We start from the raw sequence: 14,904 nt of genomic DNA, 5'->3' as shown, positions 1-14,904 counted from the left end.
TTGACCTGTAATGTTTCACACTTTGAGGACTGCTTTAAATATAATATTTTAGGATGAAAAGTAAGAAGTGTCTAATTTCTCACAGCATACTGTCTGAAGAATATTCTTCTTGCTACTAATCTGCATTTATGTTAACTTCAAATTTATCCTTGCACACACATTCCTAAACATGTTTTTGAGTGAGGACCACAACTCTGGATATCCATATTATTCTCAATTAGGTTCTCAGAGTTGACACGGCTCACAGAATCACAGAATCACACAGAATCACAGAATCACCCGGGTTGGAAGGGACCTCAAGGATCATGTAGTTCCAACCCCCCCGCCTAGCAGGGCCACCAAACATCCACATTTAGATCAGGTCTCACATAGAGACACTCTCATGTCAAAGAAGGCTTGAACACTTTGTAAAACCTTTCTCCCAGGGAGAGAATAAACAAGAGTTACTGTTTCTCCCTAGCTATTTTCAGAAACTTTGAAAACACTGTATCTTTGGGAGACCTCTTCCTCACTGCTGGATTCATTGTGGTCAGCTCAGAGGCTCATTCTCACTGAAACTGATGGCTAGAATGATGACTAGAAGGGCACCTTGTTTTTTTTAGGCAGCCACCTAGGCTACAATCAAAGCAGAATCCTCATGCCTGAGTACCAGGCCTTTGGCCGATGAATTCCTAAATATCTTTGGAAGAACTTGTGTTTTGTCATGGACTGACTGCTGAGCTTTTAGAAGAGCAGCAGATGAAAGATATATATTCTCAGCTGCTAATACAATGCTGTAAGCTGGCAGAGGAAGGAGAGAAGTGATGTAAGAACAGGATACCAGAGAAGCCACAGTAACAGTTCTATTCTACACACAAACTACAAAAAATCTACTTTACGCCACACTAAGAACATTATGTGGAATGATGGAAAAGATAATTTCTTAGTGAAAAGCACTATAGCTTTGATGTTTCTGCATGATAAACTTTCATCAAAGCTTAACTTTCTCTGTCAGAAGGGCTCTGAAATTTGATGATACACCACTCCTCATGTCCTAAGGTGAGATCAACATTCTCCGTGATATTTCCAGTACCACTTGTCCAGCCTGTTTTTACTGATTTCCCATGGCAAAATTTTCAACACCCAGCCTCTTATTTGGTCTCTCAAGTTGCAAGATAGGTGCATATCTGCAGTCTCTTTCCCAAGTGAATTTGAGGGATGCTCTGCTACTGCTATTGCATTTCTAAACCTAATTCATAAGCTAGATTTCAAGTTGTAACACATTTCCCTTTACCAGCAGTAAGTCTGTTGATGGGCTTACTCTCTTCAATGCATTTGTCCTTTTATTTTGGAATTTACATTGAGTGGAGGGTATATCTCTGCCTGGAAGGAATTTGATTTGATTTTTTCAAACTTTATATTTGTGGAGGCCAAAGAATCAAAATGGGCTTCAACTCAGGAGGCAAAACAGGCCTGTTGGTGGTATTGGAAAGGAAAGGGATGGAAGTGGCATCGGCCATGGTTAGTTTTTTGGTTTATGCATAGTTATATAATGTCACCTGTAAACTATCTTAGTGCAACAGCTGTAACTGCTGGTTAACATCCCATACTTCACCCGTCTTGATGCTTGATTCAAATGGAGACTGAGGGTGACACTGAAAAAGTGACACCCTAAGTGCACTCTATTTCTTTTCCACTAATGAGACTTCATTGTGAGACGCAGAAAGCTATAATACTGTAACCAAATAACCAAGGAGGCTATCCTTCAAGTGAGTGCTTTTATGCAATAACTACATCACTGCTGCAAGGTTTGTAGAGACAGATTTCCCACAGAAGATGGAATAGGATGGAATAGCACCTTCAGCCCTTTTTCTAAAGCACTCTTTCCAGCCTAGGGAAGGGCTCTCTTTCAAATGAAGACAAACCAACTTTTTTTTCTTTTTCTTTTTACAGTACTGAATATTTTGTGTGAACTCTGTTTTTTCTTTCTGGTTATCATCTTACTAATAATAAAACTGATAAATGCTGTAACTGCTGGAGTTATCTCAGTTTATACAGTCCTTTCAAAAACCGCCAACCCAATAAAGTGAGAAATTATGTAATCAGTGGAAAACTTCTTGAGATCAGTGATCATATTCAGAAAAAGTTAGCCAGATAGGGCTACTGCTTGTGAGTTAAGGATACTTCTGCACAAGATCAATAATTTCATTGTAAACACACAAAGGTGCATCCAATCTCCAGATGAAATCCAAGTGTGCCCATTCAGGAATCATCTTGTGACAGAGGAACCTCTTAATCTGAGAAAGTAAAACGGCCACATCCTTGGGATCTGCGAGCAAGTCTTTTCCCCTAGTCCATACTGCAGTTGGTACAATCATCTGTTCTAATTTGTATAGAGGAGTAGTAGCCTGGAAAACATGAAGCAGTGCTGGAATGAATGTCCAGTAAAGAAGAATAACCTTTAAACATGCATCTGGTGTTTTCTTCAGTCAGTGTTCAAAGTAGAGTTGCCTAAGACAAAGGGCGGGGAAGTGCCCTTGCTTGCCTTTTCTGTCTGTGTTCACAGCGAAGATCAGATGACAATACAGACAAAAGAAACACACCTCCTGAGCTGACAAACAATTGCAGTTAGATCTTTGCTCTCTCAGCTAGGAAACTGTAGGGCAGGAGCCCAGAACAAGACAGAGGATGTCTGGATAAACCTTTGTCTTAGTCCTCATCTCACATATTCCTTTTGGAGTACTGGTCAGCCCCAGGAGATGTACATAGTCTGGTTAGAAAAGGCAAGGTGTAACAAGCATGAGGTGAAAAGAAGCATGAGGTGACTTCTGTAGCAGGAGAGAGGAAGCTGCTCAGGATTCCTGAATTTGGAAAATAGGGGCCAGCACGGGGACAGGAGACAAACTTAAACAGTCATGAGTGGTATGAAGAAAGAACACAGGAAGTAATTATCTCATTGTTTCTCAGAACACAAAACCTAGAAGGCATCCAGTGACTTTCCAGGGGCAAGAAAATTCAAGACAAGCCAAAGGAAGCTATCTTTCATACAAGCCATCATCAAAACACATAACATTAAACTCCTAATTACAGACTGCTTTGGAGACCTAAAGGGTCAGAGGGTCAAGGATGGGCTCAGAGTCTTGGATGGAGGAGAGGTTGCTCAGGGTGTATGAAAGGTCAAAGTCTCCTGTGTCCAGAATCTAGAGGTAGCTTTTAGACACACTAGGACTCTCCACTTGCCTTCTTCCTGATACTATTTCCCTTTGGCAACTGTCAGCCATGCTCATAGGCAAAATTCCTTTTTGGTCTGATCCACTAGATGTTCTTTTTCAGAATTCATTTTCCATCTCTTCTGCCCTTCTTTCTTATTATTACTATTGACCATTTCATGAAAAAAGGTTTGATCTTACTATCTCTTTTCCTTTTATTTTTTTCTTCTTTCTTTTACTTTTTTCCTTTTTTTCTTTTTTTTCTTTTTTTTTCTTTTTTTTCTTTTTTTTTCTTTTTTTCTTTTTTTCCCCAGTTTTTGTTAACAATAACGCTTGCATTTTTCTCTCTGAACTTCCAAATTGGAAATCATAATACAAATTGTGGTGGCTAAATCCTTCTACATGTATTCAGAAACTGTGACTCTTGATACATCATTACTCTCTTTCCCAGTGCTTCTGCATTGTCGAAGGGTGACAGTATTATTTCACTGAATGGTACCTGTTGGTATTTCTTGATGTTCTTCTTTGAAGTGTCCCAGTCATAAGCTTGGAACTTCCCTGAATGGGCTTCCTAATAGGATGAACCAGAGAAGAGTAGTTACGAAGCTGTCATTCAGGAAGGTTATGGGACTTCTCCCTACTAAGCCTCTCACACAAATTCAAAGCCTCAGCTGAAGCTTTTCTCTTTTAAGAGCTATGAAAGAGACAGCAGTTAGTTAAAAGCCTCAAGCAGCAAAAATGAGTTGAACATTTTTATCAGTGTCAAAAGAATCAGTGCACCTGTAGAAAGATTTAGGGATGCTTTCACAGGCAATTTGTTCTAGTCTGTAACCTTGCTATTAGTGTCTGCCTCCAGCTAATGCCCTTCCATGCTGTTGCTGTGTCCTCTTCTGACAGTCATGTACCACCCTCAGCTCTGGGAGTGGCTCCTTTCTAGGTTTTCACTTCTCCCTCCTATTTGAATACAGAAGTCACCACTTCTAGGTTTCCCCTCTTGATCCTTCTCTATGCCTACTGCATGAATTTTTCCACTGTAAGAGAAGCCACCAGTGGGATTTAATACTGATGCAAGGTGTCTGTATACTCCTATAACAGTAATAATAGCAATAACAACAACAGCTTAGGAGTATTACTCCTGCATGTCTGTACCTGCCAGTCTATGACTAGATGCTGAATTAAACCTCAGTCTATTTGCAGAGCTCCCTCACAGTACCTCTGTAACCTTTCTTCCTTACAGGTCTGCAATGGTTATGAAAACAACTTATCATCTAATATCCCATGTGAATTCACAGCCAAGGTGTTACTTGATTTTGAGTAAATGCCTGTGCAGCTGTAACTCAATACGTTCTTGTGTTTGCTATGTTGAAAAGTGCACAAGCTTTCCTGCAAATTCACCCTGCTTGGAAGTGACTCCTGCTCTGCTGCAGGGCAGAGCCTGCAGTGCTGCCATGAAACCTCTCTGCATACAACAACCTGTATGACGAGCCCAAAGAGAAACAGGCATATTCCATCAGCATTGGTGATGGACAGTACTTTGTAAATAAATGAACCATTTATTATTTATAGTTCTATTTCTGCCCACAAATAGAAAACTTAGAAAACAAGACATGAAAATACAAAGGTCCTTATTCATCAAATCTGATATTCTACAAAGCACCTGATGTCTCTGCTCATTTCTTGACCCCACATTAGAGAAATAAATGGTGATTTCTTATAGCAGGCTCTGCACTGAAGTGCAGACACCATTTATATAGGGTACTGGATACGCAATAAAAAGAGTGCTATACACATCTGCATATACAACCTTCAGCATACACGAATTCAGTGCTTTGCTGTTGGTTTCACATGTTCCTGTGTCACAGAGGATATTTCTGTTCTGCTGGCAAAAGAGAGATCAGTGAAAAATAATGTGTTGAACTGAGATATTAATTGTGAAGAACAGATTGCATGTATTTCCTAGCAGTGAGCAAAGTTTTCACAGCAAGATATCAGCTACCTACATTCCATAGAGTACAACCAGGGGTTAGAACTTATTTTGTGTGCCAGAAGTTTGATCACTTGTACCAGACTCCAGTGGATTATGTTTTGCACAGATGTTCCAGCAGCAGCTCGTGCAATATACATATTGACCCAGTTCTGAAAGAAAATATTCAGTGAATGTTCTCTTCCTCTCTTCTAATCAGCTGTGCATCAGAAGCAGCCAGAGCAGCATCTTGTACCAATAAAACCAAGAGAAAGCACAGTGGTGTGATCAGAGACTTCCCCAGAACTCCATGTGCATCAGGTTTGGAGCAACAGAAAAAGGACAGCTGCCAATCAGAACATTTTCCAGGATGATAAAGAACCTGAAAGAATCTGAGATGGAGAAGGCTAGGTGGAAAGTCAACAGTCTTCCTCTCAAAGCAAGTGATTTATTTGGAAGTCTTGAGGCAGCTGTGGGTTGTAGAGATGATGCTGAGTGTTCTTATGAGGAGAAAGGCCATGCTGCCCTGCCAGCGCTGAGGCAAACAGTGGATAGCACTGTCTGGTACTGGAACTGTTCCCTGCTGTGTTATGCAGAAAAATAGAGTGCTGGCTTCATTGTACAGGATGGGAGGTAGGTTTTGGGAGCAGAAGCTTAAACTGTTGTTCAAACTGGTAAGAGCACTACATACCATGTCAATGTAATTCATGTTATAGCCCTCCACACTGGAGAAGACATTTCTACAAAGCTTGGCAAAAGCAAGGTGGCTGCAGAGAGGGACTATCAGCCTCCTTAGACATTCAGTCTGGGTAAGGAATTCTCTTTCGCCAAGCAAACCCTGTGAAAGAAAGGTAGCATTCATTTCAGAATGTGCACTGCAAAATGTTCCTTTAAAAAGGTTTGGACCCTGTTCCTCTCACCCAGATCTTTTGTTGGTTCTCATATTTTCTTCCTTTGTCAGACGATGTTAACACAAACAAGAATGATCCTAGGTGTTTTCCATTGCATCAGCCTGTCAGGCATTGCCCAACTCATGTTACATCATTTTTAATGAAGGTATGTGTTAAATGTTAACTCTGATTTATATTTTAGCTCTAAGCTTGCAAATAATTCCATGCATAAGTACCTTTGCACATATGATCTGCCACACTGATTTGACTCCGATTTTCATATCACTGTGAATTAACGAGCGCACTCATTTCTGGTTTAGTGTTTGCTGATCTGGGCATCAAGAAATTAATTTTTTATTGCTGCAATTAATGGCACCTGATAATTGCCATTAGGATAGGATAAGTAACTGGATATTTTGTGGGCAGATCCAAGACTGTGTAGAAACCCAACCTTGTGTGTGCTATCCTAAATAACATCACACACTACCCTCCTTGGGCTCCTTTTTCCTTTTTGTGTTAGCTCAGTTTGCCCAAATCTGAAAAGACAAATCAAGAAACATTTTTCCTACAATTCCCAGAACATTGTCGTATGGCTGGCATGCCTTTAAAAGATGTTAAAAATTACACCTGATGAGAGGTAATGGCCTTTGGGCTCAGAGTATCCTCTATGATCATGAATTTGGAATTACTGATAGCCTGCACCTGGATGGTAGCATGGCAGATCCTTAGCCATTCAGCCTGCTTCTTTCATGCCTTTAAAAGCTGAAGATTAGAGGAAGTTCTAATTTAGCTTGTGGAGCCACCAAAAAGTTGCTTGGAAGAACCTTTTGGAAGTTTCATCTGGAGGCCTCCTACAAGCAGAAATAAACCAGGCTGGCTGCGGCTTTTTCTAGAGGGAGGCTGGAGATCTCAAGGGTCTGTGTTGCTGTGCTTCTCTGGGTAACTTGTTCCAATATCACATTACTGTCCTACAAAAATCTTTTCCTATTGTCCTGCATGAACTGTAATCATAAGGTGAATCTACCTACCTGCAAATAGGTAAACTTCATAAAGTGCTAAACCTTCTATATGTCCCCTTTAAGAGCTGAGCAAACAAGTGTAGATAATCCTACATCTGAAGCTGAGACACCACGTACCCAGAGCAGTTTTTCCGGAAGGTATGCTGGGCTTTTGGCATACTTAATAGCAGTGATAGGTGCCAAAGCAATAAAGAGTTTGATTTTTCTGTGCCAGTTCTGGCATTGCTGAAAAAGCAATGAAAGCTGAAGAAATAAAAACAAAGTGAAAAGAAAATCATTTTTGTACCTCAGACTTTTTGCAGTATTTATGTATACTGTTCTGCTATCTCAAAACTACAGGCAGCCTTGTTAGTTTTAGGCTGCAATTCAGCCTGGCTTCGTATGAAGTATCTCTGCTCCTTGTATTATCAGCTTGTGGTCTTACTTCCCACTTCAGAGACATTAATTTATGTTTTGCATTTACAATTTTCTCCCAAGTTCATTTAAATATAAGTAAATACTTTGGTGTACACATGTGTTTGGTATACTGTTGTGAGTTACAGATGTTTTCCTTCCTCTCAATCCCTTTTGTGTATATGTATGTATGTATGTGTATATATGTATGTATATGTATGTATATATATATATATATATATTTGGTATCACAAACTGGCCAACTTTTCCTTCTTTTCCATTGTCTTCCTACCATCCTCTTCCTGTTTTGTTTGTGGGTGTTTTTTTTTTTGTTTTTTTTTTTTTTTTTTAAAGCTAGCCAGTGCTAGCTGTTGAGCACACACATCTTGAAAGGAACAAAAAGGCTCAAAATAATTTCTGGTATAATTCTAAGCTGAAGCATTTACAGCTGTGGTACATTTGACCCCTTAGGTTTAATCATCTTTACAATAAATTAAACCTGCCTATATGCTGAAAACAGCTCATCACATGTTTTTTATTCCAGCAGAGAGTTGATAAAAACCCAAGGTACGCTGTCTCAAACTAGGCTTTACTTCTATTTTCCTGAAGTGTTGGTCTGCCATGTGTAACTTACCAATGGTGGTGAGTTGTGAATAACCAATATAGTATGGCTTTTCCTGTCCAGTCTTCTTCACTCTGAAGTTTATTGCTGCTGGAAGATCAAAATTGGCCATCTCATCAAAACTGCAGGTAGGAGATTGAAAGAGAGGTGTGCATAATTTAAGATATCTTTTGAATTTATGCTTTTATTACAGACTTGTTGGCAAATGAAGTATTCTGTGAATCACTTAGCTGTTTCAGATCCAGTGTTTAAGGGCACTGGATGCAGAAGATACTACTTGAGCTTTGCTGGGCTATTTTCATCCCTGACATTAACAAGAGGATTCAGACTTCAAGGAGCATTGAGTTGAACTGTAACAAGTGGTGATACATTAGCAGAGATCTTCCTATGGATTCACGCATTTTACACAATTTGCCAGTAAATAGTGTATTTCTTAATGTTCATTAAGATAAGTAGAAAGAAATTGCTTTGTATCTTTTGTGATTTTTTTTTGTCGTTCAAATATACAGGCCAGTGTTTCTAAAAACCCTTCAAAACCAGAATAGCTGGGACACAAGTTGTGCAGATCCCTCTGAGCTTTCCTCGTGCTGTGCCTCCAGCCTGAACTCTGCTAGCAATAAAGGAGGTGATTAGTCTGCACCTCTGTTAAGCCCATGTAATTGCACTGGGACATCTCAGCTGATGTGAATGTAAATAATGCTTTTTAAAAATTAATGTATGTTAATCCCTGATTTAACCAAATGAAATGAATACACTCCTCAATGTTTTGACCTATCAGAAAGCTCAGAACTCATCTTGATCAGTGGAATAATTTTGATGTCTCTGGACCAGCAATTCCCTCTGCTGTTTCCCATCCAAACATCATAGCTAGCATCAGCTAACATGAAGGCCAAGCTGTTGTTGGGCTGATTTGTGACCCAGTTACTGGCATTTCCCAGTAGTCCACGTTGGAGAAATACAGCCAGTTTTGCAATTGAAAAGCCATATCAGAAACAAAACAACATTTCATAAAATTTCTTGATTTTTCTGGTAGTTAAGGGACATTGCTGTCCTATATTCAATGCAGGGATTTGGCCCTGTACCATCTTACAGGGAGACAGCTGATCATAAGAACAGAGCACACCTGTCTGTAAAGAGAGAATCTCTTGTAAAGTTTTGGAAACACCTGTAGGAAGGTAAGTCCAGTTATCAGCAACAGTGAGTTGGCAGCCTCAGGTCACTGTATATCTGAAGATGCTCAATACTGATAGGAACAAGGAAGATACGGGATCATTTGCAGATATTTCATGTATCCAAAATATGAATCAGACACTGAAATTAAAAAGGTGTAAGACAAAATAAACTCAGAAGCTGGACCCGCTCTTGCAAAATGGGCTGATTAATCAGGCTGCACCTTTTATCTGATGTACACACACACGTACAAATATCTTAACTTTACTCATCAACTCCTATTATGATGAAATTACAATGCTTAATTCATATTAGGAGTTTTTCACTACAAGCAGAGGTGCTTGACATAAATCCTGTTGACCACACAAACTGCTCAAGGCAGCTAGAATGCTGAAAATTCACTTGTGTGCACAAACTCTGGTAGATGTCTTATAACTCTGCAGTATCTCTTTCTAGAATACATCCTAACTGAGCTGCGTTTGTTTCCTATTAGTAAATTGTACTTGGATTTTCCTGATTTTGTGTACCATAGGAGATTCTGTTAATAGTAATGATATAACCATCTTCAGCCATTACTTTGTACTCCTGCTGGGGGACCTTTTGTATGCTATGAGGTCATTCTGCAAGAGAAAGAACAAATGCATTTGTTTGCGCAAGTTCTTTTCATTCATTACCTGCTTAAGATATTTGTTACAAAGAAATAATAGAGAGCAACAACAACTGGGGTTTCTTTTCAGGTATTTAAGCATTTGTATGAAACAATATTAGATGGGGATATTGTAACCCCCAAACTACTACTAAAATTCCTTCGTTCCTTGTGTAACCTCTAGGGTTTGACTATTCAGTTAAAATAATTTTTTAAAACTGTTGCACCACTGACATCTGATCACAAACCTTTGAGTAATGTAAAAACTACAGTAGCATGATAGTAGGAGCTTGCATTTCACAGACCTGAGATGAGGAGCTGCCTGGGTGCATTTATGAAAGAGGATAGTTTTTTTAGAACTTATACTTGCAGAATTATTCAGTGTAACTTTTCAGGCAGGACAGAAAAAAAAAAAAATTCTAGCCAGTGAATACAGACCTAAACAAGCTTGATTGGTTGAGAGGTGCTCTTCTGGGAAGCTGTCCATTTCAAATCTGCGCTGGTCATTTGAGTTGCTAGTAATTCAGAGCCTTCTTTGCTGATGAAATGCTGGCAGAGCATTCCAAAAGTTCATTCTTTCAGATACAGGGAGAGTGCCAAACCAGTAACTGATATTAAAAGGAAATTAATACTGCAGATGTACTAAGGAGAGTAGTCCGCTTTGGTTTGTAGCAGAAAACAATAGCACGTAGAGTAATTAGAGTTGGTTAAATGAAGGCAGTTTGTCTACCTTTTTATTCAGAATACCTAGAAATTTCTCTGCTGTGAGCCGTGCATTCCTTTGCCCCTAGCTAATTCCACCAAGAAACTTACATTATTCATAAATGCTTCAGGATCATTTTTCTGATTTCTTCTGAACAACTAATTCCTTGAAACAAATACATCACAGTAAAAAAAAAAAAAAAAAAAGCCGTATCTTCTCTCTGGATAAAACAATATATACACCTGTCAGGAGTCCTGCACTTGTGTCCAGGCAAGTTCTATGCTTTTCTGTGAGAGAAGCGTTGCTCAAAACTGAATGCAGTTAGTCTGATGCTCTCTACTTGTTAATTAAACTGAACAAATCTGACTTTAAACATGTCTGAGGGAATTTGGCAGCAGTCTGGATTCTCTGCTAATATTTGTGTTAGAACGTTGCTCTCCATCAAGGTGAAAAGCATCAGAGAATCCAAGGAAAGGAACATTTTTGTAGAAACTGATTACACTCATTCTTTGGAGAAGGAAGTCACTTGTGTTACAAAGCCAATACCCTATCCTGTATGTTAATCAGGGAACTTTTCTAGGTAACTCTTGGGGATGTTAGAATTATTGGGCAAATCAGTTAAGTTATTTATCATCTAGGTAAGGATTAAGGCTTCTAAATGAAGTATTTATTTGTAGTTGCCTAATGTAATTTATAAAGAACTGCTCAGTGGCAAAATTTCTCCAATCTGTAAAATGAGAATAGGGAAAGGAAAAGAGAGCTTTGATAAATGTAATGATAGGTAAAGGCTGAATGTAATTACATCCAGGCTTGTTTATGAAATTAGAACTGGAAAAAAAATGTGAGGAATCTGGCCTGTTTGAATGAATACACAGCAGCTTTACAATCTATGCTCTCAGCTCAAAAATGATGCAGGATCTTTGGATGAGCATTCCCTCTGCAGTATACAAATATCTGGAGCATGCTGAAAACTCAGTGGTTCCAGTGGCATATCTCTAAGATGGACTGAATTAGCCAGCAAATCTACTGCATGTGTTATTTTCCCACTCAATGAGATTGTGATTGTTTTCCTCCATCAGAAAGCTTGGCTTTTGTGTGTTTTTTTTTTTTTTTGTTTGTTTGTTTTGTTTTTTTTTTTTAATCACAGAACAAATGCACAATTTATATTCTCATTTCCTTACTTTCTGATATTACCTAAAATATCTGTCTCTTTTGTAGGAAGAGACATTATAAAACTTTATTTTTGCCTAGCTGCTCTTAGGTAAGTGAAAGTGTTACTGATCTTGAGCCAGAAATCGTGTGTTCTGCTGAGCAGCTGAGGGATGGAGACTCATTTTGTGGGTGTCTGAAAGCAATGCTGGGCAAAGAAGGCAGTGAAGTGTTGATCATCCAGTGTTTTCTCCACAATCATGTAAAATATTGCCAATAAACATCAATTTCTTTCCCGTTCCTCATTCCCTCTGATAATGTTTGAGCTTTCAGGTGTCAGCAGAGAGATGACTCCTTTTGTTTTCAGGCTTCATGCTTTTCATCTCCTCAGCCATTACGTAAGTAACCGCCTTTTCTTTACAATCACAGATAGCTGGATTTTTAAGGAGAATACCAGCCTCCATGGACTGGCATTGCAGGATCAGGACAAGATTTGTTCTGAGAACAGATATTGTACCTCATGAAATTGTAAATATGGAATTCTTGTTTACTTACAGCCTGCCAATTCCAGCTTTTCATCTTATGTAGAAAGAACGGGATGCACTCTGACTCTTTGATCACAGATCACAGAACCACCAAGGTTGGAAAAGACCTTCAAGATCATCCAGTCCAACCATCCACCTATCACCAATACTATTCACTAAACCGTGTCCCTCAATACAAAATCCAAATGTTCCTTGAACACCTTCAGGGTCGGTGACTCCGCCACCTCCCTGGGCAGCCCATTCCAGTGCCTGACCACTCTTTCAGAAAAGGGGTACCTCTACAGATTTCATTGCACATATTTTTCTTCTGTTCTTTTAAGGTTAATGTTGTTCCCCAGTTTAATGCTGTTGTAAGAATAGTAGCAGGACATTTTCCTTTATTTGTATTATTTGCAACCAAGGTGTCCACGAAGTGGGTATTACCTAAACGTATAGTTAGGAAGCTTGAATGTTTTTCCATATCCTTATGGACATAGGAAACATACCTGTAAGGCTGTGGGCCTCAAGCATACTGCAAGCTGGCCAGCATCACCCAGGTTGAACTTAGGTAGGTTTGAGAAGGTGGCCACGTCTTCAGAATAAGGAACTAATGAGGCTCTTTGTGCAGAGTATAGACATGATGTGGCCATGTTCCTTATCTGATGTCTGAGCTACTCTTCAATGTGAAATATAACAGCCTAGGTTCAGATTATGCCAAGGAAATAGGAAAATAAATGATTTTCAGAGTTGGGTTTAGCATGTGTTTCCAAACTTTGTCTCCTTGTGGGATAGGGATTTCTTTGTTTTTTTTTTTTAATCTTGTGTTTACCTCCTTGCATGTAAGTAATGTCTTACATCTTTTAGGACAAGAGGTAATGGCTTTAAGTTACTCTGGAAGAGGTTCAGGCTGAATATTATGAGAAGTTTCGTCTCAGAAAAGTGGTGATGCATTTGTAGAGGCTGCTCAGGGAGTTGGTAGTGGAGTCACCATCCTTGAAGGTGTTTCAGAACTGTGGAGGCATGGCATTGAGGGACATGGTTAGTAAGCATGATGGGAGTGAGACGATTGGACTTGGTGGTCTTAGTGGTCTTTTCCAGCCTTACTGATTCTATCTATGGTCTTCCCTCCAAGACCACGTTAAATAGCAGGCTGAGTAGCAGAAGACCGGGTAAAATAATCACTGAGGTGTATTAGCACTTGTTTGCAGCAAATGCTTGTGTTGAGGAAAGAATATGATTGAGGTGTGTTCAGTTGATTATTTTGACCACAGATACATATTCCGTTTTTAGCTGACAGGCTTCAAGGGGAGCTGCTCACTGTATGAGCAGGTGTAGGAGTCAGTGGAAACGCTCAAAGGTTGAAGTACTGCTGTCAGGGTTGTGGCTGCAGTTTCACAATTGTGGGTATGCTCGAAAGAACTTTAAACTGGTCGTCCCAACTGTCACTGTATAAATGAGTGCCTCTGCATAAATTGTTGGCTATGTATTCAGTTTTCGAAGCCTCAGCTCCTTATTTTCTCTTGGACAAAAAGCAACACACAGGATATATAATCCCTAGTGTTTTGATATTTTCTGCAGATTTATTCTTCTTTCTACTCCCTCGTGATTCAAGATTAGACCTGGCTCTTCCTGGAACTGAGGTAAGAATAAATACTTTCAATATGCTGAATATAGTTCTTCATGGATCAAATATGTCCTTTTGGCTTCTTCAGCCAGTTAGCATATGTTATTATCAGGAAAATCGGTCTATTTTGAGTGTGTTATGGAGGGTGTTTAGAGGATGGTATGTTTAACTGAGCAACAGCCATATTCTTGTTTGAGCTGCTGGCCAGTCATCTCCAAGGAGACACAGCAGCAAAAACAGAAGGAACCCTTCGTGTTCTCTTATGGCCCTAAAAATATTTCATGCCAGTGGTGTGACAAGTTGTTTGCCAAGATTGAGCAAAACACAGTAAGAACTAGGAACAAGGGCTACTAGTACATTCTTCATGACATCTGTGGGACAACTGCAGTCTCTATCAGGGCAAGGCCTGCCCTCAGCCATCCACCCCTCAATAGTTCCTGGGTTGGAACACTCTTGCCTCCCAGCACAACCACGTCCTAGTGGTGAGGCAGAGCCCTAAGGGACTCCTAATGGACCTCATACCTCCCAGCAGCAAAGGGAGAGACTCCACTTGAAGATGTGCATAATAGGACACAAGTGCAAAATGTGATGTGCTGTGTTCAAGTGGCACTGCCTGAATGAGGGAGTCTCATCAGTGCTAATGCCATCATAAATCCTTTGTACTCTGTTGAAACTGGTATTTTGACACACTTGTAACTGGTCCATGCTGACCTGAGTTGAGCATGGCCTGGAGTGAGCATCAGCATTAGTTATCCCACATTAATTAGTCCACCATAAAAATAATTAAAAATAGTAACAAATTAAGATGATTACCTTGCACTTAGGGAGTAGAATTTTGTTTTGGTCTTTTGCAAGGAAAACAGCATGATAGAAATGTTTAAACCTTATCTATAGAATGTACTTTGAATAGCAAAGCTGCATACCAAACACAGTTTGTGTTTTCAGAACAAGCTTTTCCTTATAAAGAAAAAATCTGTCTGCTGAACCCAAGTTGATACTTTCCAAAAGCAAAT

The 14,904-nt window shown here is 39.5% G+C and overlaps 1 pseudogene; it reads right to left on the bottom strand.

The window, feature by feature from the left end:
* Positions 1–2,153: 2,153 nt before the first annotated feature.
* On the bottom strand, positions 2,154–12,917 carry LOC122175470 (annotated as a pseudogene).
* Between the last annotated feature and the right edge of the window lie 1,987 nt (positions 12,918–14,904).

The sequence above is a fragment of the Lagopus leucura genome, unplaced genomic scaffold, assembly GCF_019238085.1.
Source record: "Lagopus leucura isolate 7727_CA_CO unplaced genomic scaffold, USGS_WTPT01 Super-Scaffold_739, whole genome shotgun sequence".
In the NCBI taxonomy this organism is placed as follows: Eukaryota; Metazoa; Chordata; class Aves; order Galliformes; family Phasianidae; genus Lagopus; species Lagopus leucura.
Note: the sequence above shows the minus strand (reverse complement) of the source record. Positions and strands in the feature narration are given on the sequence as shown.